Raw genomic sequence first — 21,387 nt, forward strand, 5'->3', positions numbered from 1 at the left:
CAGGAAGAGTGTGAAGAATTGATTTGGGGACACAGCCAAGTGATGGGTTTGACAATGGCATTGTTTATCCTATATGTGCTGAGCCTTGATGTGCTGAGTATGATATAGCTCTCTGTTAGAGCAGGACCAGTGATAGACAGGCAGGAAGGCAGAGCGAGAACAGTGTGCACATACAAAAGTTTGAATTTAGGGGTGTCTAATGGTCATTCTCAGATCATTTAATATGTGTTCAGGTTATTGGTCTGTAATATCACAAACACAACTTTGTAACAGTCTGATGAAATAGAATTTAGAGGCTGAAATTCAGCCAAGAGTCACTTTAGATTTGAATAATTATGAATCCAGTGGTATGGTGTGTTATGGCAGGTAATCCTGTATCCTGCAGTTAATTATGAATTTGCCCTTTGACAATTTACTATGTTGCATGCATTGCGCTGCGTGTTGTATGCATGTTGTCTAAGTCAGTGGTTCCCAACTGGTGCTTCGTGTACTAATGTGGGTCCCCTCTGAATTGACCGCGACTCGAAAACGTATCAACTTTGTATAAAAACTTTATTTTGAATTCCAGTGAATTTCCAGCACAGAGCTTTTATGTTGAAGTGCTGTTGCTATTTTTTTCTCTCAATATGTTTTATTTCTTTGTGTTGTAAGCCAACGTGTTATTGATATTTTGTGAAATAAAATAGAATAGGTTGTAATTTATCTGATGTATGGATTCTGAACTAATGACCAAGGAGAAATATGGCTATACCAGTTGGGAACCACTGGTCTAAGTTTTTCTGAAACTTGTTCTAAAACCTTTTGAATAGTGACACATATATAGACAAAGCAATTTTTTGGTATTATGACATATTTATATGTATAGCTTATGAAATAGAGCTCAACTATTTATACTTAAATTACAATTTGGATCAGTGTGATTTAGAAATCCCAAGAGTGGTAATTTTATCATTATCTTACATAATTAACAGTGTCAGGTCAGGCATTGATTTTTTTGTCTATAATAACACAATGTCAAATTTACTCAATTGTAGAGAATTAACATTAATTCTGCCGAACAACAACAGTGAGTCTGTATTATTCATACAGAGATGGTTTTGTCAAAGATGACACACGACTGTATTTTTGATGTGTGGTGAGAAAGGCAGTTTGTTGTGTGTTTTTGCTGGTCCTGGTGCGTCTTCTCTCTGGATAAATTATGTATGTGCTCACTCACAGACGCTCCAGTTAAACTTTCAAACACATATTATCTGTCAGGCGTTTCACACTGCTCTCAGCCCCAGGCTAAGGGAGTATGTGGCCTGGTGCAAAGAGGGTGTTCCTGCTTGTATTCACTCCAAAATGGTCAAATACGTCTGCTCTGTCAGTGCTTTCAGGGTACGAGTGCGACGCCAAAAGCCACCTTCGGCATCCAACCAAAACACAGCTGGACGGCGTCAGATGAGAACGCACTCGGACAGAACTGGTGGTGTTGTTATCATATGCTAGCGGACAGCAGAATGGCACCGGGCGTAATAATACTTCCGGTAACCACGTAGCGCAGGTGCACTTATAGGGCGGGAGGGTAGTAAATAGTTGACTTTAGTGTGGGAGTCCAGAGTTCGCTTCCATTTGCCTCTTCGGCCTAAACCGAACCATCCGTGACTTTGTTGCCTAATCCCAACCATCGCGACAGTCTACGCTGTTGTGAAAACATAAGGACCACGCTGAGTCATTCCACCATGTTCATTTTCGATATCACGTTAACTAAAGTGTAAACACGTAAACAGCCGGTGCTGGAGGACGCCTAAAAAGCCATCCTTGGAGGACTTTAGCAGCTCAGCAAATAATCCATTCTTATTTTTAGGGGTTGCATAAACTTCATACAAGGTTGTTGATGTAGCCCAGCAATGCCAATCTGAACTGAATCAGGATCACCATATTGGTCAAAGAATGAACCTGCACTGTACATTTTAAGTGTATATATCACACAACTGTCCTGATGGGGAAGAGTTTTGGGGCATAAAAGCTCTACCATACAACACCCCTTTTCCTCCCCCAGATTTTCAACGCAAACTAAATTTTTGATAAAAGCAAACATTTAAGTCATCAGCGGTCTTCTTAATCAATATCTCTAGTCCCTGTGAAACATTGGTATCCCATCATACACTCTTGCTTTGCTTTACGGCCTCTCTTTGTCATGGCAGGCTGATCAGTGCTGAGCACCACTCACCTCAGCTCCACTCCATATGGAGGGCCATCACTCCACACGCAGATTACTGTAATTGTTCCAACTTTGCTCTGTACTACATGGAACACCACGCCAGTCAATGAGAGCACTCTCCAATGGAGGACTCTGGCCATTAGCACGCCTCAAATTGATTTCTGTCAGCGAGCACTCTACAATTATGCTGCACCTTGTCCTGCATCATATTTTGGTAGGGAATGGCTGTGGCTTGGCTTTGTTGTCCTTGATCACTCAAAGACAGTTGGATAGTTGTGAGAATTTGTAATAAGTATTATCATTTGAGAAGTGCACATTAAAATTCAAAACTTTTCACTTGTAGAGGGCTCATTTTAGGAAAAAAAAGCCACTGCCTGGGTTTAACACACAAAAAGCGATCGACAACTATCACTGACAAGAAAAAAGTCCTCTCGATTAGAGTCCTTGAGGAATCCCTAATGTCCCCCCATCACAATTTACCAAAATATTGCTGCTGTCACTGGCTGCATTTACATGAAAAAGAATAGTTCGGAAACACATAAAGTAATATAAAGAAGTGGTGCCCATTCAAGTAAAAATGCACTTCAGACAGTACTGGTGGCCATTTACAGGTCGACACATTTTTCTCTAGGACATTTGGTTATTAAATCTACATGTTTTACCCCAGCTAGTGTTTTTTATCTCACTAAATGATGAAAAGACAACATTTAGAATATAACATTAGGGGTTACAGTAGTTAGAAGTTATATTTTAGCTTAGGGCTAAGTATTGGTACTCGATGCCTTTGACACAATACCTAGTAGTATTGAAATGCCTTCAGTCAAATGATACCTGCATTTTAAAACTTTTGGCATCGTGCATTTGAACCATTTCAACTCCCCACCAAACTTTCTGTTGCTGCCATCTCCAGAGCACACTTAGCATGAGCTAACACAGCAGCAGTGGCTAAGATCTGCCACTGAGCTGTTAAATGGTCCCAACGAACTCACATCGCCACCAAACTAGCCCAAATAAGTGAATAAACCTGGTAATAACAGTAAGGTAATGTTAGCCGAGTGATGCTAACAATTATCCCTGTCACTGTATGTGTGTGTGTGTGTGTGTGTGTGTGTGTGTGTGTGCTTAGCCGGGTTGACTCTTACAACTGTCTCCCAGTGCAGAGCTCACACTCCTGCAGCAGCACCTACAACTCATTTTCACCAAAAGCTTTCAGTATTGTACCTTTGGCACCAAAAGTAACTCATACGAGCAGGTACCTAGACCCCACATCTGTTAAGCATTTCCACATCAGACATTGCTCTTTTACGTAGGCGGGTTTTTTTTTTTTTTTGTCACTTATTGTTTCATTCAGCACTCGCTGTATTTCCTCTTCATCTGTGATACATTGGGAAATCTGCACCCCGGTTATCCTCCACAGAACAGGGCTGCATGCAGACATTTTCAGAACAAAAAAGAACAGGCTGCAGTGAGAGTCTCTCTCTATGAGACATTTAAAAATAACAAGCTTGTGCATCGAGTCTTTCTCAGGCAAAAGCAACATTTAGTGCAACATTACAAGTAATGAATCCACCTAAAACGTTGTCAGCAGTTGTGATGGTTCTGTACTGATCAGTCAACAGACTTTTTGTAACCAGAGGAGGAAAATATGCATTTCTAAAAAAAAAACCTATGTATGTGTAAATCAGGCCACAGACTTGTAAAAAATTGACGCAGAAGTCAATTGACAAAGCTGCAACATGTGACGAGTCGGGATGATCACTCCAACACATTATGTGAATTTACTGGTGTCTGTATCACTTAAAGGGTGCAGATTTTGGAACCCAGCCCTAACCACACTTAAGTGCAGGTGTATGCATGTAAGGCAGTGTCTTTAAATGTGTGTTACATGGATTTTCACAGCTACATGGATGCAGAAAGCACAAGAGAACATTAAATTAAAAAAAATACTATACACAAATCCATCCTGCCAAAAAGATGAGGCATGAGGTTGAAAATATTGGAAACTCAATATTTTAAAGCAGACATGATGTCAGCTGCTAACCAAACTCCGCTGTGTAGGAACCAGAAATATTAAAAGAACAGTACTATAAGCGAACCACGCTAACATCTGAATTCAGAGTAATCTCTTACTCTCTCTAACTGGCTGTAAGTGAATTAATATGTGCATGAAAAAAACAGTATTTCCCCTCATTTACAGTCTGAAAAACGCAGAGAGGTAAGTCTGTAATTGAGAGTATATCTGGAAATATGATTCATATATGAAGCTGAAGTTATGGGCTGTTATTACAAAATGTACACACACGGTGAATGTTTAGAAACAACACATGATGGCTGAATATTGTGTGTCTGTATGGGGGTGGGTGTAGCAGCTTACTGTTCATCTGAGGTGAGGATAGCAACAATTTCAAACAGTGAAAAAGAGGCGCTGCTGCAGAAATACACTTCAAAATTACTACTGTACAATGGAGGAAATTGTAGTTTAGACAAAAGCCAGAGAAAAGTGAGCATTCTGTCAATAAAGGGAGTGGTAATTACAGTAGAAAGAGGCAACTATCGCATCTAATCCTCCATCTCTCGCCGACTGCCCAAATCCACACACTGTCTCACACACACAAACACACACACAAACACAAAGCTTCTCCCCTGTAATAACAGTTTACGGAGCAACATTGTACAGCCACATAATAGCCATGTTTTAATTTGCTCTAACAACTCTAATTATGCCTCTTATTGATTCAGGCACACATTTTAATAAGAGCAGCCACGCCTCTTGTATTACCAGCCATTGAAGGTGTTCAATGGTGACCATTTGAAGCTTCTCCTCCTCTTCATCCCACATGGATGTGTCCCTGACAGTGTAATTTGTGGCTCTGATTCTGAGGCCACTGTAAACATCGCACAACAACAGTCATTTTAGCACTCAGAGACCTTGGTCCCCAGACCCCCTCTACATCCCCCCGCTCAGGGGTAAAGGAGACAGGGGGGGAGACCACAACAAAAGGTAAAGAAAAGCTAGTTTATTGTTGACTGCTCGCAAGTGGGTCAATCTCAGTGTTTTTCAGCGACAGCTCACCTCATTTTGTTTCTAATTGCGGCAGTGGATTTAAAGTCAAGGTCGCCCTGAGAGGAGCGTTTGTGGACATGTGTCTCCGCTGTCGCTGTTTCCTCTCTGTAGTGGTTTCATTATCATTCTATGGTAAATATCCAGTTAAAATACAACCTTCAAAAGCATTGATTCATCTGTTTGGTTGTTCTACCAAACATTAAAAGACCAAAAACCCAGTGTGCAGACAGTGACAAAAAGCTAAAAGAACAGCTGCACCGACATCGAACGCCACTGTGGTGTTACTGTCTAAATGAGAGCTGAGACATCTGCAGATATCCATGACTGCTACGTGCATCACTTAGAAACATCTGAAATTCAGGATCTTTAAAACATTGGGTTTAGAAAAGCGGCAACTTCTGGGGATACAAAATTAAGCCAATGTGGAAACTGCAGTTCCTTTCATGTCCACTTGAGGCTGGTTCCAAGAGAGAGTCGGTCCCAATAGACTCCCATGTTAAAATGCCCACATTTACAACAGAAATAAACATCTCTACTTGTTATCTCTACTTATTTCCCCATTTTTAACAGCAGCACAGGGGTGAATTTTTGTATAATAACTTGTTTATGTATTAATACTTAAACTTATGCATAATTAAGGTCCGCTTTAAACGACAGGTGGGTGCCATCCTTTGACAAGTTGCTACTTTGGTGGCAATATCAGTAAGGTAATGTAACCATGGCGTCACCCGAGATTCACACAGTATAGGCGCGGCCGGCCAACTGTCACTATTTCAACGTGTTTTCAATCCATGAAGTTAATTATAACAATTTGGTTGGCTGAAAAAAAAAGTCTTGTTCAGCCTTTGGTTGTGCCAAAACACACTTTAGGGAGTCAGATATTCAGAAGTACATTTTGTTTTAATGGTGTTAAGCTGCATTGGTTGGTAACCAAAATCCAACATTTTCCAAATGACTCATGCCAACATCATCTACGTAGAATAAAAGTTAAATTTAAGTTATCCTGTATCCCAACTTCCATAACTTTAGCAAATAAAAAAAACAGTCAAATGTTTTATCGTGTATTCTGCAGCTGCACAAGACAAATTTCCTAACAATAAAGTTTATCTTAGCTTATCTTATCTTAAAATATTTGGTATGGACAACAAAACTCTACATCTAGAAAATGTCATAACGTTGCCTCCCACATAATGTCAAATTTTAAAGTTTTTTGACATTTAAAATATCTTTAACCCAATTCGTTTTGTTTTTTTGTCAAACAAAAATTTCACGTCTGTCCAACACAGCAGTCCAACAACTTTGTGATGTGCGAGCTAGGATCGCTGCTGAGACATTTGTAAGATATTAACTGTTTATTTCATGGCATTTAAACTACTTTTCTTCTTTTCTGAACACAGTCCAATTTAACAGTATTTGATGTTGCTGTGTTTTGACACTGAAGGTGCACATGAGTCATTTTAATTTGCTGTTGAAACCTGAAACTGCAGATACAGCTCAGTCCAAAGCTCTTCTATTTGCCCTCCCACCTTCCCCGCTCTCTTCCTCTGTTTCCCGGCCTGTTTGCGAGCCTCCTTTCCGAACCTTTTTAAAGCATTTCCTCCCTCCGTGTGCCTTTTGCCCTTCAACCTTTCATTTGTTTAGACCTCCTGTCCTCGCTTCGCCAGCCCTTTAAAACCCTGCCCTTCACACGCCCCTCACTCCCATCCCTGCCATAACTCATTTTCCATACACCAGCAGGAAAAAAAAAGAATGAGCACAGATAAAACACAGGTCACCTTCAAAGTACTTGGCACAGTTATGGTGAATTCGCCATCAGAGCAAGTGTTTTATTAGAATTTTTGACAACTAAGTCTCCTCAAACAGTTGCATAAAAGCTCTAATACAGTCTGCCATTGTCTTCTCAAGGGCTGGACATAAAAATGAAGTGCTGAGCGGGAAGTGTAAATTGGATCCATTTTGAAGACCATGGAGATGTCTTGGCACTTGGAGGTAATGTGCACATTTTTTGTTCAAAGCAGTGGCTGCAACAAAGGTAGTTTGACCTTAAAAAAGTGAACAGGAATCATATAGTTTCTTTAAAGATATTTGAACAAAAGTGCAGGACAGTTCAGATTCATAAGAACAAAAATAATAAAATTCACAATTCACAAAACAAAATAATATGCATTCAAGGTAAAGCTTTTTCCGGAGCCTCCATGTGAATCGTGTTGAGAAGGGATGGGAGATGTATGCTCAGGTGTGAAGGAGGATCTCAATCGTCAAGGTTCAAGGTTCATGTATTGTCATTGCAGCCATTTTAAGCTACACAGAAAAAAAAAAAAACCTGTTTGTTCTGACTGAATGCAGAGGACGAGTCAAAGAGTTTACAGCCGGATATCACGTGTCAGACAGCAGCGAGATTGCTGCAGGTTGTTGCTATCTTTTAATATCTTTCAGGCCTTTTTTTTTTTTGGCCAGGTTATTTTGGAAAAACAAAAGTGAAATGCAAAATTTGTACCCAAAAGGTTTTTTTCAAACACCCACCTCAGTTTACAAATCAACCTTTTGTAATTAAGCAATATTACACAAGATGCTTGCAGACCTCTGCGCAAGCTCCTCGGCCCTAACCGCATCACTGTCGTGCTCAGATGACGTTAAAACAGAGTCTGACTAATTACTGGAAAACAATCAGTCGAGTCAGTAGAATCCTATTTGTAATGAAACCTACTTTACCACTCCAGCAAGTAGGTCGAGCCTTAACGACCTGCAACAACGACACATTTTCTAGTCCTTTTGAGTCCGCCGGCCAACTTGTGCTTTTGCTTTCTAGAGATTGTGGAGTTTCCCAAATGTAATAAATACACCAGATATAAACACAGAAATGCTCAGCTTGCTCAGTCTTGTTACGACTAAGATATTTGCTGAAAAAAAAGGTTTTTAATAAACAGATTTAGCCATTACATCTGCAAACGTTACCTGTATTTTTAAGGCAGCAGCTCAACTCAAGAGCAAAATTCATGAAAAAAAGAGAAATAATTTCCAAAATTCATAACATGCTGTTATCTAACAAAATATTCTGCTTCATTCTGCTTCTTGATGGCGTTTTCAAAAACAATGTTTTCACTGCGGTCCTAATCATGTAGCCTATATTTCTCATCATGTGTTGCGCTGGACTTCGTGGTTTTTAGTTTGCGGTGAAATTATCTGTTTTATGTTCATAAGTATTTCACTTTTTGTCACTGTTTCTTATGAGTCTGTTCAGAAGATTAGTGTTCTGTTAGTTTGTACTTCTCACTGTTACTTTTCATTTGGTCAGCTGTAATTTCCTCCTGGGAAGTTTCCGTTTTGTGATAGAGATACTGATTTTTCGTTGATATTATTCTAAAGTTCCCCCTGTCCCCCGCCTGAAATGCTATGATAATCGTGTGATTTCTTCAGGAGCCGTGTTTAAGAAATGGCAGAGTAATGCTTACAGTGATGAGGAAGCCTTGCTGTCATGCAGATTTGAGCACATTCTAGATGTCTTGTGGTCCCATCAGTTTGCTTGGTCGGAGCTGCTTGTTGAATAATTGGGAGCGTGCAGTTCTGTGCAGTGGCCAACATTTTAGCTGTGCCAAAACGTTTTCGCCCCAACTCGTCACATGGGGCCGCTCTGTCAGCGATCCTTGCACATCTACTCCCCTCCATCTCCCCTCCCACCTGTCCGAGAAGTACGCTCGTGCTCCTTATATCACGTGGTTTCCGGCAGCGTTATTACCGGACGCTGTCCTTCAGCGTTTCATACGCTGGTTGTGTCAGAGCGCGTTCGCAGCTGATGCCCTCGTGCTGCGTTCAGGTTGCCTTTGGCTTCACGCTCGTACGCCACATTTAAAGAACAACACACATAGAATGAAACATACAAAAATGTTATACAGTATCACCAAAGTGAAAGATCAGTTTAAAAAAAAAAGGCAAAAACTAAAATCGGGGTAATAAATGAGAATTAAATTAACCAAGATAGCATTAATATAGACAGATAGTTAAGATAAACAGCCTGACTCATGCGGCCTTATGTCCGAAGGCGGGCCGTTTGAGAGCAGCGGGGACCTGACTGGTAAAGCTCTGTCCCCTTTAGGCTTCAGCCCAGACTCTTGAAGAGACAAAAGACCTCCGCCCGAAGATCCAAAATATGCAAAGTTTAATAAGGAATGAAAAGGTTTGAAATGTAATCAGGAGTCGGGCTATGAACAGTCTTAAAAGGAATCAATAAGATGTTTAAATCAATCCTGAAATAAACAGGCAGCCAATACAAAGAAGACAAAGCCGATGTCATGTGGTCGTACCTCTTGGTTCTGGTTAAAAGCCCAGCAGGTTTTTGATAGGAATAGGGGCTGTTGGAATAATCAAAGTGCAAAGAGATTTAAAGCATGTACAGAAGTTTTTGCATCTCTAAAAGTTAAAAAATATATATATTTTTGCAAAATTAATAATGCAGAAATGTAACGTATCCATACTTTGCAAAAACGTGCGGTGCCAACATTTTTTCCAGTTGTTAGATGGCGTCTATCACATTCCACGTAGTCTGTGCATCCGTTGTTCATGTGTAAAAACAATGCACAAAATAATAAGTGCAGCCTCAGTGTTTATAAAGAAAAGCAAGTTTGGACTTCTGTAACTGGACGGAACGAGCTCACAAACGCTTGAGAAGTTACGCTGATCTCTTGACCGTTATAAGCCAGTGAAGTGCTTTGATTCTCAACACTGTGTTTACGTTTTCAGCCCAATTTTCAGTTAAGCAGTCACAATTTGGCAAATGTCTGCTGTTTCTTGACTTTTTTGCTCGGCTGCCTTTGTTTCCCCCGGTCACGGTGCTGTGAGATTGTTTTAGCAGTGGCGAGGTGTTGTTCTTCCCTCCCCTCCCACCGGGCAGGAGCTTACCCAATAAACGCCAGCCAGCCCAGGTGTGAAGTGTGGCTTTGGCTTGTTGTGCTGGCTAGCTAAAAGCCTGCTGTGTGTGTGTGTGTGTGTGTGTGTGTGTGTGTGTGTGTGTGTGTGTGTGTGTGTGTGTGTGTGTGCGTGCGTGCGTGCGCTCACTGACATGCGTGTGTATTTGTGTTTTAAGCGCCAGTGTTCTTTGACAACTTGGTGGTGTTTTTGCTGTCTGCAGAGAAGTGTTGGAGGTCAGAGGAGCCAAGTGGAGGGAGTAAGGAAGAAGGAGGGGGGGCTTCTGTTTGTTTAACGCACAACATCAGTTCACAACTCACAACAAGGCCACATGAATGAATGCAACCGGCATTTATTGTATGATGCCACAGAAATGAGTAAATACTCACACTGAAGTCTAAAGTGCAAGCTCAGGGCCAAAGCTGAATCTTTTCACACTCACACGTCTACTTGTACCTTCCACTGCCAGTATAAAAGCACTCCTGTACACACACACACACACACACACACAGGTTTCTTTGGGCCACAGGCAGGGAAGGGAGTCCCTGTTTAATTTTCAGCCTCCCTGCGAAGTGTGCAGAGGGCGCCAGGACTGATGACACGCAGGTATCATCACCAGCAGAGAGGATGGGCAGCAGCAGCAGCAGTGGGCTGCCCGGCACGTCCACCCAGCACAGCACCCAGCGGTCCGCTGTGACGCCCAGAGACAGGACCCTGCGCCTGCGGCACGCCCCCAAAACACCAGCTCGTTCTCATTCCGAACTGGTCAAATGGCGCCGCTCTGTCAATGCTTTCGGCATACAAGTGTTGTGCCAAAAGCCACCTTCCGTGGCCACATGCAACGTGCACGGGCGACGTCACTTGACAGGAAACTTGAAGGACAGCGTCATGTAAGAACGCTGCCGGTAACCACGTAACATAAGGAGTGCGAGTGTGCTCATAGGGCAGGCGGATGGGAACATGGATAGAAATGTCCTGAAATCTCCACAATGTCCAAAAATTCTAGACCTGTCTTAAATATGAGAAATGTCCTAAAATGCTAGAAACATCCTTAAATCCTAGAAATGTCCTAAAGTTCTAGAAACGTCCTAAAATCCTAGAAATGTCATTAAAGAGGAGAAAAGTCCCAAAATCCTAGAAATATCCTGAAATCTTCAAATTGTTCTAAAATCCTAGAAGTGTCGTAAAAATGAAAAACATCCTAAAATCCTAGAAGTGTCCTAAAATCCCAGAAACACGTATGGTTCTGCTGCTGCTGGCCTCCTCTCATTCTGCAGAAATGACCCCCAAAAGCAAAGCAAGTTGAGTGTCCCTGCTGTATGTCGATCAATTCCACTTTAAAAATTAAAAATGACGCCAAAATATCAACATAATAAATATCTTTAAGAAACAGAGACAGAGAAAGAGAGACATTAAAAAAAAGAACAGAAAGAACTTCTTTCTTTCATTATCTGAACCCACCACCACTGAACTGTGGCCAGCAGAGGGCCCAGCATTAACGCCGCTGAACTGTCTCTACGTCTGTCTGTCTCTGTCTGCCTGTCTGTCTGTCTGTTGTGGATAAACAGTCTCTCCTCGCCGCCGCACCTCCGCCCCACTCTAACGACACTCCATCTTTAATCCCACCACCCTTCCCTCCCCCTTGAACTATATCACCTATTAACTGCAGACCAAGTAAATCCCACATGAAAAAAAAGTAGGGGGTTGGCCATACACACACACACACACACACACACACACACACACACACACACACACACTCTCCTCCCTTCCAGTGTATAGCCAGTGGGCTGGCACGTAGGTGCCCTTGCTGTATAACATGATGGGGCAAAAAAACAGTTATTTCCCACTACACGCTTTTTCAAATTGAGTCTTATCCACCATCGCCATCACGGCTCGCTCTCCCTCTTTCTCTCTCCGACTCGGCAACCTTTCCACCCCACACCATCCACCACTTCCCTTACTCTCCTCATCCGCGACCCTCTTCCTTAAACCTTGCTGTCCTCAGCGTTTGAGCTGGATTAGTCGGCGGAGGGGGGGAGGGGTTCTGACCTGCGAGATGGGACGAGCTGATGGCACCTGCCCCCGTGGCGTTGGCCGTTACCAGGCCAGGAGTGATGGCGACGATGGCGCGTGCTTAACCCCGGCTCCTCTGGCTAGTTAGACGAGGGATATTGGCTGGGAGAGATCCTAATAAATATGTTTCGCTAAAGGCGAGACTCATTTTGAGGTGACCGAGACGAGCCTGGATTATAGCGAGTTTGTTTGCCTTGATGTGAGGGGTGAAGTCACAACCCAACTGTTAGCTGTTAGCTGTGAGGGATATGTGCAACCTTCAGCACCGATCTGTTACCGGCTGAAGAAAAAAGCTGAGAGAGAGCTGAAAACACTACGCACAAAGCAGCTGTGTGTAACGGTGTGTGTCTGTGTCTGAGCGTGTGTCCTGGATGGATGGATGGATGGGTGGATGGATGGATGGATGGATGGATGGATGGATGGATGGATGGGTGGATGGATATCAAAAGTGATAACTATCTGTAGCTACATTTCTACACAGCATCATATGAAGTGCAGGGTCCAGCATTTTTGGAGGTTGATGCATATTAGTGACTAAAGTCTGGTATACACATAGATGTACTATAGAAAGTCTGGATACAGCTGCATGAAGCAGAAAAAGCTCTTTCTCCATTTGTAGATCTGTGTAAAATACTATATCTACTGGTCCATAGAGCATGCATACTTAGAGATTCACGGCAGCTGACTGACTTCCAGTTTAGCGCCTCGCTACCTTGATTGGCGGTCTAAAAAATGTAATCTTGCCGCTCTTTTAGACTTTTCAAATGTTATCAAACTGGATGGTTTGAATCTAGATAGTAATAGGAGTGTTACAACCTATATCTACTAACCAACTAACAGAAATGTAGCATGAATTACTTTGAGCTTTCATTGCAAAACTGGCGTGCAAAGTCGGCCTCTTTTCCCGGCCATGACAGCGTCCACATTCTCCTCTTCCTCTTCTTCTGATTTTTTGTTGACACACATAAATGCCAATACAGCGAGGGCTCGATTTGTTTGTTTACCTTTCGCTCTCAGCACTACAGCGGCGTGGATTGATGATGCACCCTGATGTTGTTTTGTTTGTGCACAGTGACGTCGATTGACGTAGGTCGTAGTCTGTGATGTCATCGTACAGTCTGCATACATAACACTTGATGTTGTACTGAGATTTCTGAGATTCATGTTGCACAGTTTAGCTGCAGTAAACTAAGACTGCAAAAAACTCTCAGTCTGCAGGAGGCTTAAAAGTCATGATATCTGGATTTCCCTCGACTGTATGGAAGTACAATAAAATCACTGGAGTATCCCATTAACCATTGTTGACCTAATAATTTAATTTATGTTGACAATTAATGTTAACAAGCAAACTTTAAAGTGGATGCAGTGTGTCAAAATGTAAAAATTTTGACATTAATGAGGCAACAGACAATAGTGTGTTCATTAAAGGAACAGCCTTTTGCGTCCAACTGGAAGGCGGCTGGGCATCAGATGAGAACGTGCTTGAACAGAGGCGATGGCGTTGTCATTGTATGCTGGCGGCTGACCGGAGAGCATCAGGCACGACCACATGCAACTCGCATGAGCGGCGTCACATGAGAACGCAGCCAGACAAAACAGGTGGCGTGCACATGAAACGCTGAAGGACAGCGTCGTGTGCCTCTTTTGCCTTTGCTTTCGTAATTTTTACTTCCTGTGGACGATAACTGTATCTGACAAAATATTGATGTTGAAAAGTGACTTCCTATTCTCAAATTACACAAATTGTCGCTTCAGCTAAAACCTTAAGTTTTGATTTTTGTTCTTATTTGGAAGGAAAACCTGCAGAACGCGGAGCTGAGGTGGCACACTCTGTATCGACACGTATGGGCTCCAGCTTCTTTGTTTAATGTGTTTTCATTTATTGATGATTTCTCAACTTTATTTCCTTTAATAACACAATATCTATTTATGACTCCTCGACTGGCGTCATCTCCATCTCTCATGTTTGCGTCTGAACCAGATCCAAAATGACAAGGCAGTGAGGATAAGGGTTGGGGGCTGGCGCTGAAATGATGAGAGCTTTTTTTTCCTCATTGTTGCCATCCCCCCTCCTCCCCCCATCACTTTCCTCCCTTTAAATCTGTCACCCACTACATGTCTGGACAGCGGGGGGGCTGGAATCAAATTCTCTTCGCCTCCTCGTCTCTGACCTGAATCTCAGTGCGGCCCACAGTAACAGCTCAGAGAGAGAGAGAGGAGGAAGGATGCTCAAAAGAACCGAGAGGAGGAGAGAGGGAGGAATCAGCGGAGACACGGGGAGAGGGGAAGTCTGTATGAGTGTGTGTGGTGTTGGGGGGTGCTCGAAAACACTTGAGTCAGTTGAGAAGTTGGAGAAGAGATTGGGGGGAAAAGAAGGAAATATTATTATGGAGTTCAACCGTAAACATGTTGTCTGCTACCCATGATGCACTCCTCCCTCAGTACCAACTTACAAAACTGTGAAGATCAAGTTTCTAAACTTCTTATAAAAAACAGCCACGCAGACGTCGTTTCAAACGTCTGCGAGTCGTTTCTTTACAGCCGTCGTGTTGGTCGATTAGACGAATGATGCAGTGCCATTTTGTCCAACTGCTTACAAAATAACAACACAAACAAGTCCTCTCTAGCGCCCCCTGCAGGCTGCTGTGTTCTCAAACCCCAAACCAACATCAAGAGCTTTTTCTTGGCCTTTAACTGACTGATTAGTTTAAAATATTGCAGCAGAGAAAATGTAGAACAAGAAGCAACGACACTGACTCAGCCAGATGAGTGTGCTTACTGAAATTTGTTGTGTCACCATAGTGACCAACAATTAGTGCGCCACTGGAAAACTACTTGTGGCAACTTTCCACACGGCAACCACAAAGTATATTTGAGAGAAAAACTATTGACACTGCAATCAAACAAAAGGCAAAAGTTTCTGTTAACCTTCAACTTGCGCAAATTGAAATTGTGAATATAAAATACGCTTAATGGAAACAATTTCGAAAAAAATGTGCATTTATCATGAAAAAGGTTTTCCGCTCACATGAGGTGGTATTTCAGGCCATACGAAAAGGTCATATTTGGCAAAAAACTGCTATGTAACTTAACTTTAACTATAGAATTATTAATATGGTTTTTATGGCATTTTCCCTAGTTTGGCTATTTGATCATTTTTTAATTTTTTAATAACTCTGTCTCTCTTTTAAAACCAATTTCAGGTCATTTTAATTGTCACTTTTCACTAACTAACACACAGTTTGCGGGACATGCTCATTGCCCTTTTTCTCCATGATTTTGAAAGAGATCAAACCAGTTTGCTAAATGTTAAAACATTTAAATACTCGTGAAAGCTGTCTCAAAAAGCAGCACAAAAACACTGACAGATCTAAGCTGGTTTACAAGCTGATGAAATACTTCCTTTCTATATCTGCTCTTTCCTGCTACTCATATTTAAGTTGAATCTTAAATGCAGTTATTTCACCTTCACCGCAGTAATCATCCATTAAAGTTTTTCTACTTTTACCTAATTTACTCAGACTACCTCCAGTCCCTGCCCCTGCAGAGAGGCTCTATATATTAACCTACATGTATATTTTATGCAATCGTGAATATGATTTATATACAGTATGCACAGTAGGATTTCATTTACATAAATTAGTATTTCAATTCATTATCACAAAATGTATTTCTCTGCAGGACAGCTGTGTATTTCTGATGAAAGCCTTATTTTAGCTCCCTCCCTCCCTCTCTCTCTCTCTCTCTCTCTCTCTCTCTCTCTAGTCTGCCCAATGCTCGCTCGCCCTCAGTCTTGATCCATGTGGTTCATCGTGTCATATCTCGTCCTAATTGAAGACACGTGTGTGTTTATGTGTGTGTGTGTGTAAGAGAGAAAAGGAGGTCCAGCAGGTGTCTTTCACCATTAATAGGTCACACTGAGAGAAAGGAGCCCCCCCATGGATACTTACACACAGACACACACACACACACACACACACATATATCTGTCATTAAACAATTTGCAACTTATTTTCGTCCTTGAACATTTTTTGGTGAAAATTCTGAAAGAAACTATGGGCAGCAAACATAACATTACCACACCTGGACAATAACAAAAAGCCTCAAATGAAGGTTAGCTCATTAATTTAAGTCTCTCTGTCTCACTCTCTAGCTTCCATTCAGTCTGCTGACCCTGGACGCTCAGTCTCTCCGTCAAACCGATCAGATTTTGCCACAGTCTTTGTGGGACCCATTTAACCCCACCGGCCCGCCCTTACAGAGCCGTGAAGTAATGAGTCCTAAAACCCGGAAGTCCGTTCGCCTTTTTGCACTTCCCTCGTCTCAAAGTCTCTTTTTAATGGGTTTTTGGTCAAATGCCTTAGATAAGGTCTGTGGTTAACACAGGCTAAAGATAGAACTATATTTTTAAATCTTTTTATTTTAAATGATTTAATGTTTGCAAGGAACTTTTTTTTAAAAAGAAATTGCACAAAGTTGCTCTTGGTTCAGAGATTTAAGTATTGGGAAAGGCGTCACAGAAAAAGTGATGTGGCTGCAGGTTTCAAAAGGTTTTTAATGCATGTGTTTTCTTAATTTACGCTCAGCCCTCGGGACCATTGTACATATACATATTGCTTCATACCTACATGCATGTTGTCGTCTTTGCAAACTGTTTCAGTGGATGTTTCAGACTTAATAATCATCGATAGTATCCATTTAGAGTACCACTCTTGACCCCCTCCATCAAGATTTTACATCAGTGTCAAATTAATAACTTAATTCAGTCTGCTTCAGGTGTTTGAGTAGAAAACTAAAAAATTGCGCCACAGCCACGGCTGTAAAAGTCCTTTCTCCTCCCCTCAGCTCCAGTCTTTCCCCACAGCTGACTGAAGTATATAGTTGCAGTGGATTGATAGTTTACTATGAATAAAGACAGTACACTGTTGGAGGGTTACAAAATATGGTGTGGCTGCTGAAGCGCTGCACATATGAAGGATGGTTTAAAGGTAATACAGCAAGAGACCACTATATACTGTAGTGTGATTCCCTTGACCAGGTGTGTGTGTGCGCGTGTGTGTCAGGCTATGAATTTTATTACAGCTCCAAAATAGACTCTGGCCCCAAAGCCCAAGCCTCTACACATCTTCAATTTCAAAATGGTGGAGAGAAGAGGAAGAGCGAAGGGGGGTGTGGGGTGAGGTGGGGGGGTTAGGAGGGAGAGAAAGGCCCAAAAGAACGGCGGCGAGGGGAGGAAAATGAAAGCGAGCTGATTCAATCTTCAAGCACCTTACAAGCGTTTGCGTCAGGTTTCTTGTTTAAAAGGAGAGGTCGGTGAGAGGATGTGGAGGGAGAGAAGAAAAAAGGGAGAAGTGTTGGGGGGGTAATGTCCACGACTCCTCCTCGCTTTCTCCCCTTCTCCCTCTCTCTCTCTTTCTCACATTCATTCCTTCTTCTCTCTTTTCCAAACTGTAGTGAAAAGATTAAATTGTTTACGAGTGCGAAGCGCGGCTAGCTCGAGCGGATGAGCCAAGAGCGACAGAGATAGACATTCTAATTCGCGGCTGTACTTAGCGCCCGGGTCCCTGTGTGCAACCACTAATTCTTTTATCTGGCTGCAACACTCCGGGCTTCAGCCACATTCAAAAAAAAACATATATATTTATATAAAAAGGAAGACCAAGAAGAAGAAAGAGGGATTGAGGAGGGGGGAGGGGAAAAAAGAAGTGAATGGGGGGTAAAAAAAAAAACAGTTTTTTTTACACTGTACAACTGATAAAATAATCTGCACTTGAATACTTGATTTCATTTTTTTCCTCATCACCCCCCCCCCCCAATCTCACAAAGGAGGGCCGTCCGAGTGCAGTCTTAACCCTTTATCTTGACTGAGCAGAAAGACATTGCCAGCATCTCTGTCTGTGTTGGGCTTGGGGGGGAGTGAGTGTGCGTATGTGTGTGTGTGCGTGTGTGTGTGTGTGTGTGTGTGTGTGTGTGTGTGTGAGAGAGAGAGAGAGAGAGAGAGAGAGAGAGAGCTTTCGAGTGTGTGTTTGTGCGTGGACATGAGTGTGTGCGACCACGTGCTAGTAATATGTGTGTGTAGGCTAGTATGTGCTGGGATTGGAAAGCTTGATGAGAGACGGACGGACTGTGGGATGTGTGTGTGTGTGTGTGTGTGTGTGTGTGTGTTGGGGGGGATACAGCTTGGAGAAGAATTACTGTTATCTCCCAGGAAGAAGAGGGAAGAGGGGGGAGATAAGAAACTGCTGCAGCCGACAGAGAGAGAGAGACAGAGAGAGAGAGAGAGAGAGGAGCAGGCGTGAGAAGTCGTGTTTCGATGGGGGCCGCCGTTGTAAATTTGCAGGATATTCAGAGCGAGCGAGCCCTGCTTGTGCGACTGCATCCATCTCTCTCTTTTTTTAAACCAGAGGTCTGCTCTCCTGATAGTGGCATTGTGCGCCGCGCACTGTATAGAAAGCTCATCAGTGCTGGTTGCCTATTGGGGCGTTATCGGACCTAGTAAGGTAACTGCACGCTTATAGACTGCACCCAGATAATGGGGGGCAGAAGAAAAGAGATAAAGAGGAGGGGGGGCTCTTCTCATTAACAGCTATCTACTGCACTGCAGACACTGGGTTGTATTGAGTGGTTCCTATGCCGGGCATAAATTAAAATGCACCCACAGCAAGGAAGTGGAGGGGGTGGAGGGAGGGAGGAAGAGGAGGAGTTTTGTAAATGACAGTGGAGCAGAAGGGGTGGGGCGTGCAGGAGACAGTTTGAAGTAGCCTGTCCTCTCAGTCAGTCTGAGCTCGGCCCTGAGATTGGAGGAGAAACATGATGTGTGTGTTATAACCACAGACTGTATACAAAGATGGATGACCGCTTACCCCGCTACGCTTAAATGAAGCTAAAATATCGGCGATACGACGACTGGCATCTCGCACTGGTGACATCATTCAAAGCCAGAGTCTGCGCACTTACAGCCCTGCTGAATGTGAGCGCACAGGTTGGCTGTCACAGTTGTCAATCATTATGGAAAAATCCCATTTTGTAAAATTAAATAACTCATTAAAACTGAGCTTATCATAAAAACAAACACTTTAACAAACATCAGGGTGATGAGAGCTACCTTCAGTGACAGAAACCATCTTTGGGGAAAATTTATTTGGCATGTACTTTGAGTGTTTAGTTTGTACCTATGACCATTCACTAACATGGGTGGGCTTTATGAGCTATACTGCAGACAGACACCAGGGGGCGATCCAGATTAAATAGCCTCACTCTACACAGTCTATGGTACAAGCAGTCAAACGGAGCACTTTCACTAATCATCACACCATCAGATTGTTGGGGTTTTTTTTACCTCCAAAACTCCACAGCAAGCTCAAAATCACACATTTTTGGCCTTGTGAAGAAGGCGTGGCCAGCCCGTTCTCACTCCAACTCGTATAAATATCGCCACTCTATGAGTGCTTTTGGTGTACGAGTGAGACGCCAAAAACCAACTTCCGCGTCCAACCGGAAGGCGTCAGACGAGGACGCAGTCGGACAGAACCGGCAGCATTCTTATTACATGCTAGCTGATGGCCAGACGGCACTGATTGTGTCCAGATGCAACGCGCACAGGTGGCGTTACTTGAGAATGTGGCTGGAGGGAACCGGTGGCGTACGCATTAAACGCTGAGGGACACCGTCAGGTAATGACACTGCGGGCCACAATTCAATATTAGGAGCGTGAGTGCACTTGGTGGCATCCCGGCTGAGAAGGTTACCTAAACAGTCATAAGTAGACATGGAAGGTCACTGCTGAGATATCTCTGTACTCCATTATGTTCTAGATACAAATATAATGAAAGTAGTTAACCACATCAGTGCCATGGGGAAATGGGAAACAAGCTTGATCTCATTCCAAAGTTGTCACTTTTGCAGTATTTTCGGTGTGAAATCACAATGCTAAAAGCCACATTTCGAGTCTGCATTGAGGCTGCGACTTCGCCGGTCAAAGTTGAACTCCACGCGATGCAAAGAAGCAAATTTGCTTTGCCACCAGAAGGAAATGCTGTATTCGACCTTCTGCTTGCACTGAATGGAGGTGATGGGGAGGTGAGGTTTAGGCAGTTTCCCCTCGGGGATCGATACAGTATTTCTGATTCTGATTCTGATTCTGAATATTGATTTGCTTATGTGTGACCGTGCAACAAGTGCTTTTTCATTATTTTGCACTGGCCTGCACACTTGAAAAAAAACTAAATAAAATAAATAAATAAAATTAAAAAACTATTAAGATATGTGAACCATGTACTTTTTTTTTTTACTTCTTCTTGACTAGGCCAGGTAAAGATTATTACCCACCCCTGACAAGGGTTTACGGGTATAGGTGTCTGTTAACATAAAACATTGACAAAACATATATATATATTTGCATTATTACTGAAACATATGGAGTGAACCAAACAATAAAGCAAATAGTTATTTGCACGATTATTAATAATATCTGTCTTTGGGAAGAAGTCTCCAGTCTGACCTCAGCTTTTTCTTTTTCTTCTTTGATGTTTTTGGCATTTTGCTCTGAGTGTCCACTGGCCCTGAGTGACAATATTAATGAACCATTCAAGCGGAGCATTTGATTAAAATGTGCTGGTGTAACACGGAGTGAAAAATATTGTTTAAAGGTGCTCAAAACAAAACGTGCCCAGGGGGCCGTCCCCCTTCATCATCATAATGTCCATCTGAATCCCCGCTGACGTGTGTTTTGCCTGATTACAGCGAGCCGCGGCCCCTAGTCTGTGTTTACTGAGGTTTACATATCAAACAGGTAATCTCGGAGCCCGTTGTCAAGTCAGAGGCGAAGAGTTCAATCTGGCCTCAAGTGCCGTGATGTGGGGGCCGGCTGCACGCCTGTCTGCATATTGATACATCTGCATCTGCAGCAACTCGTTTTACAGCCGTGCTGCTTGTGTCCCCGCTCACACTCTGTCCCTGGGTCTCTTTCTCTCTTGTGCTATTCAGGGACACGCCGGAGACGAGAGAAAAGGCAGCCAGCCTTGAGAAAAGCTGAAAGTAAAAAAAAAGCAAAAAAACGGAAAAAACAATGCTGTCCTCCTCTCTTTCCAGACCCCTCCACCTCTCCATCTTCTCTGCTCACACACAAGCATGTGCAAGCAGG

At 42.7% G+C, this 21,387-nt stretch overlaps 1 long non-coding RNA gene across 1 annotated transcript in view; it reads left to right on the top strand.

The window, feature by feature from the left end:
* The window catches only part of LOC148189287 (uncharacterized), a 62,751-nt gene that overhangs the window by 20,929 nt on the left and 20,435 nt on the right, over positions 1-21,387 (top strand). The window contains exon 3 of the long non-coding RNA XR_015776706.1: positions 7,173-7,256. This is a non-coding gene — a long non-coding RNA (uncharacterized LOC148189287). The remainder of the gene's footprint in view (positions 1-7,172; positions 7,257-21,387) is intronic.

The sequence above is a fragment of the Plectropomus leopardus genome, chromosome 6 (assembly GCF_026936395.1).
Source record: "Plectropomus leopardus strain MGB_pleo_1.0 chromosome 6, ASM2693639v1, whole genome shotgun sequence".
NCBI classification, from domain to species: Eukaryota; Metazoa; Chordata; class Actinopteri; order Perciformes; family Serranidae; genus Plectropomus; species Plectropomus leopardus.